Here is a 10,772-nt window from a genome sequence, read left to right on the forward strand (position 1 = left end):
GTAGACTTTCTGCCCAGTTTGACCCATTTAGCAGACGTCAGCCTGTTTAAGGCTCTGATGTCTATTCTGTGTGACTTACAGCAGTTATGACATGGTCTGATTTTCTCACCCAATAAAGGAATATTTCATATATCAGTCTACTCTTCATTCTATCAGACACAGTTATCACAGCTCGTACATTTGCTTTATACACATATGTAAGCATGGAGCCAAATGTAATAATGCCAACGTATTAAACGAACAATATTTGTCTCTTATATATAACACATCTGTATACACACTCACAGATACTCGTCTTTGAGTGAAGATTTAAGGTGATAGGACATATAAACAACTGTTCAAGCTCACTGCTGTAATATATCATAATAATCTGACTATAACTTTAATACTGGCCATATTATATTTACATTACCACAGTGAGATGACTTTAGTCTCATGACCAACATCAGCTAATTGTTATTTACTAGCTAATCTTAAATGACTGTTCAGCACAGGAATGAAGCCCAACAATCATGTTTTACGGTCCTTTGGTCTCAAATGAACAAAACATGTTCTCCTTCGTTTCTGTCACACAAAGCTGTATGACACGTTTCTCGCGGTTAGTATCATGGTTGCTAGGCAACCTGAGCAGCGCGACGAAGGCAAGACCGTCCTATTTCACAAGCCTCTCACTTCCGCACTTCTCATACTTATAGTACGCACCGTGCGTAGTGCGCGTACTTCAAGCGTGCAGACCCTGAATTGGGACACAGCCTAGTGGTGCCGAGCTGGCGCACCGAGTAGTTCCTGTTACCTGCTGTGTGTCTGTTTTTACAGGTAAGCTGGGTTCCAAATAATACATATGTGATAGACAACAGTAGCAATCGAAAAGCTAGAGAGCCAGTTCACGAGTTTAAGGGTTGATAGCGACGAACCACCACCAGCTGTTGCTAAAAGCACCTTTGTTAGCTAGCAAAGTATTTACAAATAGTTCTCCCGTTCATTGATCTGAGCATGCGCAGAATGATCCACAGCGCTCCTTTGATCTTCTCGAACGATCATCGTGACGTCACGGCGACATCACAATGATCCTTTGAGAAGATCAAAGGATCATTGTTTTGTCACAGCGACATCGCATTCTCTGCCACGCCCACCGAGTCTATAAATAGGAGCTCGTTCAACAGTTTACAGCAGAAAGAGACAGTTGTTTGAGACACAGCTACCCTTTGACTCCCTTGAGCCTTAAACCTTTACAAAAATGTCACAGGCAAGTGGAGATTCGTTAGACCAACTGGAGCGTACGAGAGAGGAACTCGGGCATCAAAACGCACAGCTCTGGGAAGAAAACGCACGACTCACCGAAGAACTCGCACGAGTCAATGAAATGTGCATAGACTTCAGTCACGATGTCACACGACACATTCAAGAAAACACACGACTCGGTCGAGAAAACACACAACTCGGTCAAGAAAACGCACAACTCGAGCTAGAAAACGCACAACTCAATCTAGAAAACGCACAACTCAGTGAAAACTACATAGAACTCAGTAAAGAACACATAGAACTCAGTAACGATGTCACACGACACATTCAAAAAAACACACGACTCTGTCGAGAAAACACACAACTCAGGCAAGAGATGGCAGAACTCAGACAAACTGTGGAAAATCTTCAGCGCCCAGCGGTACGGGAACAAGAGACAACAGAAAGAGAATCGCCTGGTTCGTGTGGTGTAAAGGTTTAACTGTTGCGTTTCCTGCAGCTTTCTGGGTCGCCTCTAAGATTTTCAGCTGAAGCGAATGTCCCGCTCTGTGGGGTCTGCCTCGAGGCCGGCGTCCATCTGGGTCGATCCTTAATAGTCGTTTTTGCTGAGTTCTCATTGCTTCGAATCACGTGTCCATACCACCTCAGGCGGGATTCGAGCATCTTTTGAACTCGAGCCACAGTCCACCGACCTGTCATAAATACGCTGTGCTCTCCTTTATGTTTGATTTAATTTTGCCCCTCACCCCCCAACCAGTCATGGCAGAAGACCGCCCCTCCCTGAGCCTGGTTCTGCCAGAGGTTTCTTCCTGTTAAAAGGGAGTTTTTCCTCTCCACCGTTGCCAGAGTGCTTGCTCATAGGGGATCATTTGATTGTTGGGGCTGAATTTTTGGATTTCATTTAATTGGCTTGAACTGAAAAATCTAAAAATTCATGTGAGGGCTTCACATAGTGGAGAGCACTACATTTGCTAACTGCTCTTTGTTTATTTGTAGATTTTGTAGTTCTTCCTACTACAAAAACTACAAATGAAAACAAGGCAGTTAGCAGCAAATGAAAATAAATAAAACACTTAAAAAAATCTGCTACTGCTCTGTGTGTTTACTTCAGTGAACACTTGTATGTTTTTGTGTTAGAAGATTATAGATTGTCCAAAATGTCCTACAGCCTGCCAGAGTACGAAATGAGGATAAAACAGGAAGTTTGACAGCAGTGAGTTCCTGCAGCGACCTCTCGTTTCTCTCCTCAGTGCTGCATGTTCGTGAACGTGAGCCTGGACGCGAAGGACGCGGTGAAAACTCTGAGCGCTGCAGTTCGGCTCCACCATACGGCAGGTGTCGCTCAGCAAAGCGATGCAGAAAAACAACAGAAACACCAAATAGGACAGATGTTTCAGGCACGAGACGTCCCTGGGCTTTCTGAGGGGACAACAACAACAATAATAATAACAATGTGCAGTAAAACATACACTCATTCTTTTCATTTATTAAGTTCCTGTGTTGTGTTGTTTGTGTTGTGCGTAGTGCCGACGCGGGACAGTTTGCAATTGTGTAGTGCTGTTGTTCTAAGTGTGACTGTGCAATGACAATAAAGAGTCTCTCGTCTCATCTTGACGATGAGCTCGTCCACCACAGCACTGAATCCAGCTCAGTTACAAGTTACAAAAGAAAATCATTTTTACTCGAGTACTAAAATTCATATTCAAGAAAACGCATGTTTCAGCTTCATTGCACGAGGCAGAGCAATTACGTTTCAGCGGACATCATGGCGTCCGCGTGTCCAGCTGTGGAGAGGACTCTTCTTTTGCCTTTCTTATCTTTACTAAGTAGAGACGTACAGGAAATAGTTGAGAGGGAAAGGGCCGGACTCAAACCCGTGCCGCTGCGTTCCAGCCATGTGGCATGTGGTCACCATGAGCTGAGCTCAGCCGACGTCAGAGACGCCTTTGAGTCAAACGTATGACACGTGTCCGTCTGTGGTCCTAGCTGCTGCCTCCTCGCTCCTTCAGCAGCTGCTTGAGGACACTGGACTGTTTCAGCGCTCTCAGGTTAGAGATGTCCTCCGCGATGACCGGGATCTCCTCGCCGCGATGCTCCTCGTCACCGTCGCCTTCCTCGCTGTCAGAGAGCGTGCACAGGAGAGCGTCGTTCTCGTACGTGGGGAAGTAATACCTGCGGAGCGAGACGACGTTTAGTGCTCAGGCTCAAATTAGTCCCAAAAAGGACGCCATTTTCCTCAGCTGATAAAAATACTCCAAATGAAGTGTAAACATCTGTGGCGTTGACCACGTTCATCAGCAGCTGTACGCCAGCTTTAAAGCCCGCGCTCTCATTGGTTAATTCTGCAGGCGCTTCCTTAAACCTACTGCGGCTGGTCCCAGGCGGACATCTCTGGCAGTTTCATCACGTGACCTTCAGCCGCGATGTGACGCAGGGCGTCCGCCCGGCAGTCGAACATCCGCGTGCAGCCGTAGCAGCGGCTCTGATGGATCTGCCGCCGGATGAAGTTCACCAGTTTGACCTGCTGGTAGAACTTGAGGTCTGAGGGAGGACAGAACATTAGAAACACTCAGAAGGAAGAAATAGAAGCAAACTGCGCTCGAATTACCACGGCGATTTCACCCACTGAGCTCGGTCTTAAGGAGGTGGAGGTCGAAGCCGTGAGCCTCCTGCAAACACAAAACAGAAAGATGTCAGGGTCACGCACGCGACGCCCGTTACAGACTTCATAAATAACAAAACCAGAAAGCAGAGAGAAACTTTTCTGCCTCTCAGGTAAACTCGTCACTCGTGAGCACAAACTTAGAGTCACGTTTGGGAAACTGGTTCTGACTTTAAACCAGAACGTTTAATCAACGACAAAATCGGACTGCAGTCGACGTCCAATCCTAGATTTATTTATTGTTCACGAGTGTTAAGTCTAATTGTTGAATGTTGTCATCGTGTTTCTTAAATTTGTACGGTCTGAGTTCAACCTATAGGATCAAGATGTTCCTTTGTCTCTGACCTCTCCAGCCACTCTGTGCTGGGGGAGCTTTTATTGCAGATGCATCCTGACAGATCTGTTGTGAGCTTCCTGCTTTTATGACACACACACACACACACACACACACACACACACACACACACACACACACACACACACACACACACACACACACACACACACACACACACACACACGTCTTAGAACCATTGGGGGGTTTTACAGTGGGAGGTGCTTGTGTTGTATTGTGTATTGTAACTGCCATGTCAATAAATAGCTACGGGGGAAGCTGCTCTTTGAAGGACTTCGGGCCTGAGACAGGACAGGGGCGTGGGCTCCAAGAGCTGGTTCTTGACCAAAGACTTCCCTCGTTAGCGAGTGAAAAACCGGTTGAAGATGTTCTGTTATGTCTTGTTTCCTTCATGATGAATAAGTCTCTAAACTAGCGGGGCCTGTGGAAACACAGACCCAACAACGAGGAAACATTTTTATTTGCTCGTTAAAGTTTTGACAATCATGTATTTATTTGGAAACTTTTCAAAATAAAAGGCGCTTCATTTTAAAAGCTCTTCAGCTTCGGTCCGTCTGTGTGTGAGGGCACTTTCTGAGTAAAATCCATGTTTTGTGCGAACGATGGATTCATATGTTTGCAGAGACCTCAGGAAGCAGATCGTTTCCTGTTAGTGTGCACTGTCTCCGTTCTCCCAGAAGCCTTTGCAGAATCGTTTCAGGGATGAAAAGCAGAAAACGATATTTTCCTTCTCTGAAACTTCTACGTTCCCGTACCTTCATATGCGCGTAGATCTGCTCCAACGTCTCCGATTGGTGATCACAGAACAGACACACTGCAGAGACCGGATGAGCCTGCCAGTCCGACCAATCACTGCGGACGATACAGAGATGACACGAGCAGACATTTACACAGGATCAGAGGAGGACTAGGAAGTGGACTTGATTGAAACTTTTGCATCCAGGCTGACATAAGAGATGACTACAGGAAGCAAAGAAGCTTTTAGTCACATGATTTCAGGAAGCTCTACCTTCTGTCTGCTTTCATCTAACACACGTGAGGTTTCCAGGACTGATGGGAATCCCGCGGCGCGTTACCTGTTTCCCGTGAACTCTTCGCTGCAGAACATGCAGAGACGATGGAAGCTGCTGTCGTCTCGCTCCTTCTGCTGCTGCTCCAGGACCTCCTCCTGTGGGAGCACAGAAGAAGAGCTCAGAGGAATTCTTCAGAAAACTACCTCAGAGTGCTCAGATATTTAAAGTGCAGAGGTTACAACGACACAAAGCGTGTCAAATCACTCAAATCTGCAATTTTTCTGATTTTTCCTGATTTTCAGACTTTGCCTCAAAATAAAGTTTAAAAGAAACGAAACTTCCAGCAGCACAAGATTCACTCAGGATGCTCCGAGTGTCACGTCTCCTCACCAGTCGTTTCTGCTGCAGCTTCTCTCGGAGGACTCTGTCTTCTGGAAGGACGTCACACAGCAGGAAGTAGTCCTCCTGCTTCTCTGTCAGGTCAGCGAGGAAGAAGAGTTTTTAATGAGTCATTAATCAGAGCTGGAGGAAGTGTGCGTGGTTCACTTTGAAAGGTCAGGTCCTCTGTGGGTTTGAGTGAACTCACCGACTGGGCCCGTGGAGTTGGTTTTGATGACGCTGCAGAAATCTGTGAGCGGCTGCTCGAGGAATCTGCCCTTCCAGTACAGCAAGTACCTGATGGAGGAAACTCGTCAGTAAAAACCGACTCACAGCCAGGTTTACCGGCGCACAGAAACACTTCGTCACGGTTCATAAAAGCAGCACACTAACAGGCGTGGACATGCTGGACTTGTTGTATATATTTATACTTGTAAGGTAAGGGTTTCCCCCCATCACCCCAAATAATTACAGGAAGTCTTTGGTGAAATGATCGAGTTCCAAATGCTAAAAACATCCAAACGTGTTCCCGAGAGTTAAACGAGTGAGCCGGAGCATGTGTGGCTCGTACTTTGGGACGTCGGCGATGACAAGCTTGTGCTCCATCAGCAGGTGTCTGAGGAGGACGTCTTTCCGCGGCGGTGGGACGGACTCAGAGCAGAACAGGCAGACCAGCGGCTCGGAGCCGGGACATTGAACACCGGAGGGCTGGAGGTGTCAGCCGGCTGATCGGGGAAACACAGCGGCTCCAGAATGCTGTCCTTACCTGAGAAAGCAGAAGAGAGACTACACCTTATATACCACACACACTCTACTCCAGACCAGGTGAGTCAAAACCAAGCGGAAGCGAGAATGTACAGCCTGGCATGAAGAAGCATTTCCCTCTGATCTACAAAAATCTGTCTGTATACAATTATTTTCATCACCCGTGGGGACAAAACTATGATCTAAAAGTAAAAAAATAAATAAATTAATGAATTAAATAACTCATTAATCGAACTCAGACTTTACACGCTGTTAAATCCTGAATAAACTTCACAGCTGTCAGACTGAGTACTGACTGAATATAGAGATTGCTGTATAATCACAGTTAGCAGCCCAGCTATTTCCTAGCCTGCTAGCTTAGCCGGGCGGGTTCCCGCCTGCTTTTCTGATTTTTTTTAGCCTTTTTTCTGCTGATTGTGGATTCCCACAGACTCGGAGAGTCACCGACACCCAAACCTTTGCACGCAGACCACCAGATATCAGCATTAAAGCCGCGGACACGTTTAAAAAGTCACACTTACCGTCTTTACTCGGCTCGCTGGCGGCCATGTCTGGTGTCACGTGGTGCAAATAACACAAACCAAACCAATCGGAGGCCGTAAAATGCCAACGAAGCGCCTTCGCGGACCCCCGGTAAAACACGAATTAGAAAAGGTGCATTCAAGTGGTTCAAGGAAATATAAAAACTCAAGTTTCGATAGCTGAAGGTTAATTAATGTGAATGAAGTTGACTAACATGTAACGTTGGACGTTGTTGCATATATATAGCAAAGAATATAAATCACATGAACACTCAGATCCTCAAGATATACCTGAGAGTGTTCTCTGAACATGAAAGTTTAGTGTTCATAAATACCCATTTATTAACATTACATTAGCATATGTGTCCTCCCCTCTATTACAAATTTTTAAATGAAACGTTATTTGTGAATGTGTACCATGTGTACAGGTGTAAGGCTCCCTAAAATAAAAGTCTGAAAATAACATTTGAGTTTCTGTACAGGGGGGCACAAGAAGGCTGGATATGGTGCAAATTCTTAAATAAATGACCCAAGTTTTATACGTGAAGTCAGTTTTAAGGTGGAGTGGCTGCTGATGACACACAGCTTGGATTCGGGAATTCACTGGAAGCACGTTGTGGTCAAAGACCACTGGGGGGCACAAACAGCTCAGTGTTCATCCTGCAGTCTGACTCACTCTGTTATTCTCAACAACAAAAAAAAACTATAGATAAAAGCAATGACAGCAATACTGCAGAAATAATAAACCTTTCTCCCTTTAAGCACAGAATGAAAATATGAAAACACACTGTCAGCTGTTTTTTTTAAATATTGCAAATACATACATGATGTGATGTCATGCCATGGTGATAATCTCATATATGACACGTTATTATGACTCTGTAATCACCGAAAAGTGCTCACAGTCAGTCTTTGTGACTGCAGTTTGTTAGTCCAGCATAAAGAACAAAGTATTTCACAAACACTTTGAACCAGTATATAAAAAAATATTTTGAGTTTTAAAAGTTCATGTTCACTGGCGCACACACTACCAGACACTCCTTCTCCATGCTTCATGGTGGGAACCATGCATGTAGAGACCATCGTTCACCTTTGTGGAACCAAAGATCTCAGATTTGGACTCATCACACCAAAGCACAGATGGTCTAATGTCCATTCCCTGTGTTTCTTGGCCCAAACTAATCTCCTCTGCTTGCTATTTGACCATAAAGGCCTGATTCACACAGTCTCCTCTGAACAGCTGATGTAGAGTGTGTCTGTTACTGGAGCTCTATGTGGCATTTATCTGCGCTCTGATCTGAGTAGCTGTTAACTTGTGATTTCTGAGGCTGGTGGATGAATGTATCCTCAGCAGCAGAGGGGACTCTGGCTCTTGCTTTCCTGGGATGGTCCTCGTGTGAGCCAGTTTCTTTGTAGCGCTTTATGGTTTTTGTGAAGTTTTTGCAATTTCCTGGATTGACTGACCTTCAGTTCTTAAAGAAATGACAGACTGTTGTTTCTGTAACGGAGCGGAAAGGCTGATTTTATTTCCACAGTGTCGTTTTTTAAAGGAAGGAAACCTTCCTCCAAACAGACAGAGCAGTGGAGCCGCCAAGGGAAAGCACACGATTAAAAAAACTGTATAATTAAAATATAATTTATTATATTTAAATAGTTAAAAATGCAAAATGAATTAAAACAACCTTGGCCAAGGGGTAACACAATAAAAAGCAATAAAACACAACATTAACAGTCCAGTGGCATCCGCCACGATATAAAAGTCCAAACGGTGCAGAAACCAACAGGATTGTCGCCGTCCTGTCGGCCTCTTCCTTCTGATGCCAACTAGAAAAGGGAGAGAGGGCCAGCGGCAGTCACCATTCTTAAATTCCACTGGAGGTTCGTCTTAGACGGGATGAATCGGGACTTACCCCAGATGGGCAGAGCTCCTAACTCCGCCCACCACTGTGTTGTGCTTCACACGCGTAGCCATAGACTCGCCGTCCCGGGGACATAAGGCGCCATCCCGCTGCCTCTCTATCCCCTGCCGTGGGCCTCTCTCGGCGAGGAGCTACCTCCCGTCAACACCAGCACAGACCTCTCCGCTCAGCTCCGATCACTCCCTCCAGTGCGCGGTCGTCCGCGATCTCTGGTCTCGTTCTCCTTTGCCGCACGCCTTGGCCAGCTGCCTATAGCCGGGCCTCTGTGCCGCTCTGCGCGGCCGTCGCCCACACCGGTTACCATGCCATGTCTCTCCTTCTCTCAAGCCTTCTCTCAAGCCTTCTCTCAAGCCTTCTCTCAAGCTTTTTCCCCCCCCCCCGCTGCTCTATGGTCTGCCAGGCCCTCTTATTGGCCTCTCTGGGATCTCTCGCAGGTGTGATCAGTTTACTATCAGGTAGGGGCGGAGTCTTTACAGGACAGGTGTTCAATTTAAATAAGATAAAAACATGCAATAAAGCTCATACAAACAAACCCAATATACAATATTAAAATATTAAAACAGATAAAACATTGCAAAACATGCACAATAAAACTCTAAATAACTTGTCCCGTTTCACCCCGTGACATTTCCTTCGCTGATTGGTTCTTGCCATAATATGAATTCTAACAGTTGTCAAATAGAGCTGTCAGCTGTGTACTAGGCCTGCACAATAAATAAAAAATTTATTGTCATCGCAATATCAGCCTGTGCGATGGGCCCATTGCAAAAGACGGCGCAAACTGCGATAATTGGGTACCTTAAAATGTTTACGCACGTGCTTTAAAGAATTTGCCAATCAAAGAAACCCCTTTACACATTTGACCAGTCGAACAGAGCCCTTCACGGCATTAACCAATCAAATGGATTAGAGGCCCGCCTCCTATGTAGGTGGGGAGCGAACAACGCTGCAGCGACGAGTCGGAGTTGTAATGGCTGAGAGCGAGACGCATGACGAGAACGCTACTGACTATGAACTCGTGGCTAAAAAATAGTACCTCGCTTATTTGGAGGTACTTTGGATTTGGTAAAGACGACGTTCTCCAAACACAGGTGCTCTGCAAAACTTGCCGAACACTCGTGGCAACCACCAGAGGAAACACGACTCCACCATCATCTTCAACATGACCACAGAGAACTGTTTGAAGAGTTCCAGAAAGACAGGGCTAGCTAATGTTGCTAATGTTAAGACAAAGAGCGCCGCAGTCCAACGGCCGTCTCTGTATCCGAGTTTTTCAAGTGGAACTCCTTATGAGAAAACGTGGAAGCGCTACCCAGCCAACATGTATATATGGGCCCCACCTGGTTTTTGCTCGGGCTGGATGGGTACCATATGGGCATGGGCTCAAACTGGGCTTTTTGTATGGGGCCTACTTGGGTTCTTCACATTGAACCCATATGGGCAATGCCAAGTGGGCACTTTTAGTAGGTCCTAGCTGGGTCAAACATGGGAAACACTTAACTTGGTCCAAAATGGGAAACACATGTAGGACCCACTTGGGTTTTCCACCTGGGATAGACATGGGCAAACACAGTAATTTAAGGATAAGCTGTTGTTGTGTGCCCCAGGTGGGGCAAAGTGAGGTAATCAATATATATTTTTAGCACTGATGACATAGGTGGGGCCCACCAGGTCAAACTATATGGGTCACACATGGGCAAATGCAAGTCAGACCCTGAAAACATGTCTATGTGGGCCCCAGGTGGGGCAAAGTGGGGTAATCAATATTTTTTTTTAGCACTGATGACATAGGTGGGGCCCACCTGGTCAAACTATATAGGTGGCACATGGGCAAATGCAAGTCAGACCCTGAAAACATGTCTATGTGGGCCCCAGGTGGGGCAAAGTGAGGTAATCAATATATATTTTTAGCACTGA

The 10,772-nt window shown here is 45.8% G+C and overlaps 1 long non-coding RNA gene and 1 pseudogene across 1 annotated transcript; one reads left to right on the forward strand and one right to left on the reverse strand.

The window, feature by feature from the left end:
* Positions 1-478: 478 nt before the first annotated feature.
* LOC147326795 (uncharacterized) lies at positions 479-2,937 on the forward strand. The gene is made up of 2 exons (XR_015130508.1): positions 479-816; positions 2,493-2,937. It is a non-coding gene; the product is annotated as an uncharacterized LOC147326795 (long non-coding RNA).
* LOC147326796 (zinc finger protein 277-like) lies at positions 2,712-6,964 on the reverse strand (annotated as a pseudogene).
* Positions 6,965-10,772: the final 3,808 nt, after the last annotated feature.

Source organism: Aulonocara sp. 'chitande type north' Nkhata Bay, linkage group LG7 (genome assembly GCF_057382095.1).
Source record: "Aulonocara sp. 'chitande type north' Nkhata Bay isolate Kocher_YH1m ecotype deep benthic linkage group LG7, A_spYH_male_GT1.1, whole genome shotgun sequence".
In the NCBI taxonomy this organism is placed as follows: Eukaryota; Metazoa; Chordata; class Actinopteri; order Cichliformes; family Cichlidae; genus Aulonocara; species Aulonocara sp. 'chitande type north' Nkhata Bay.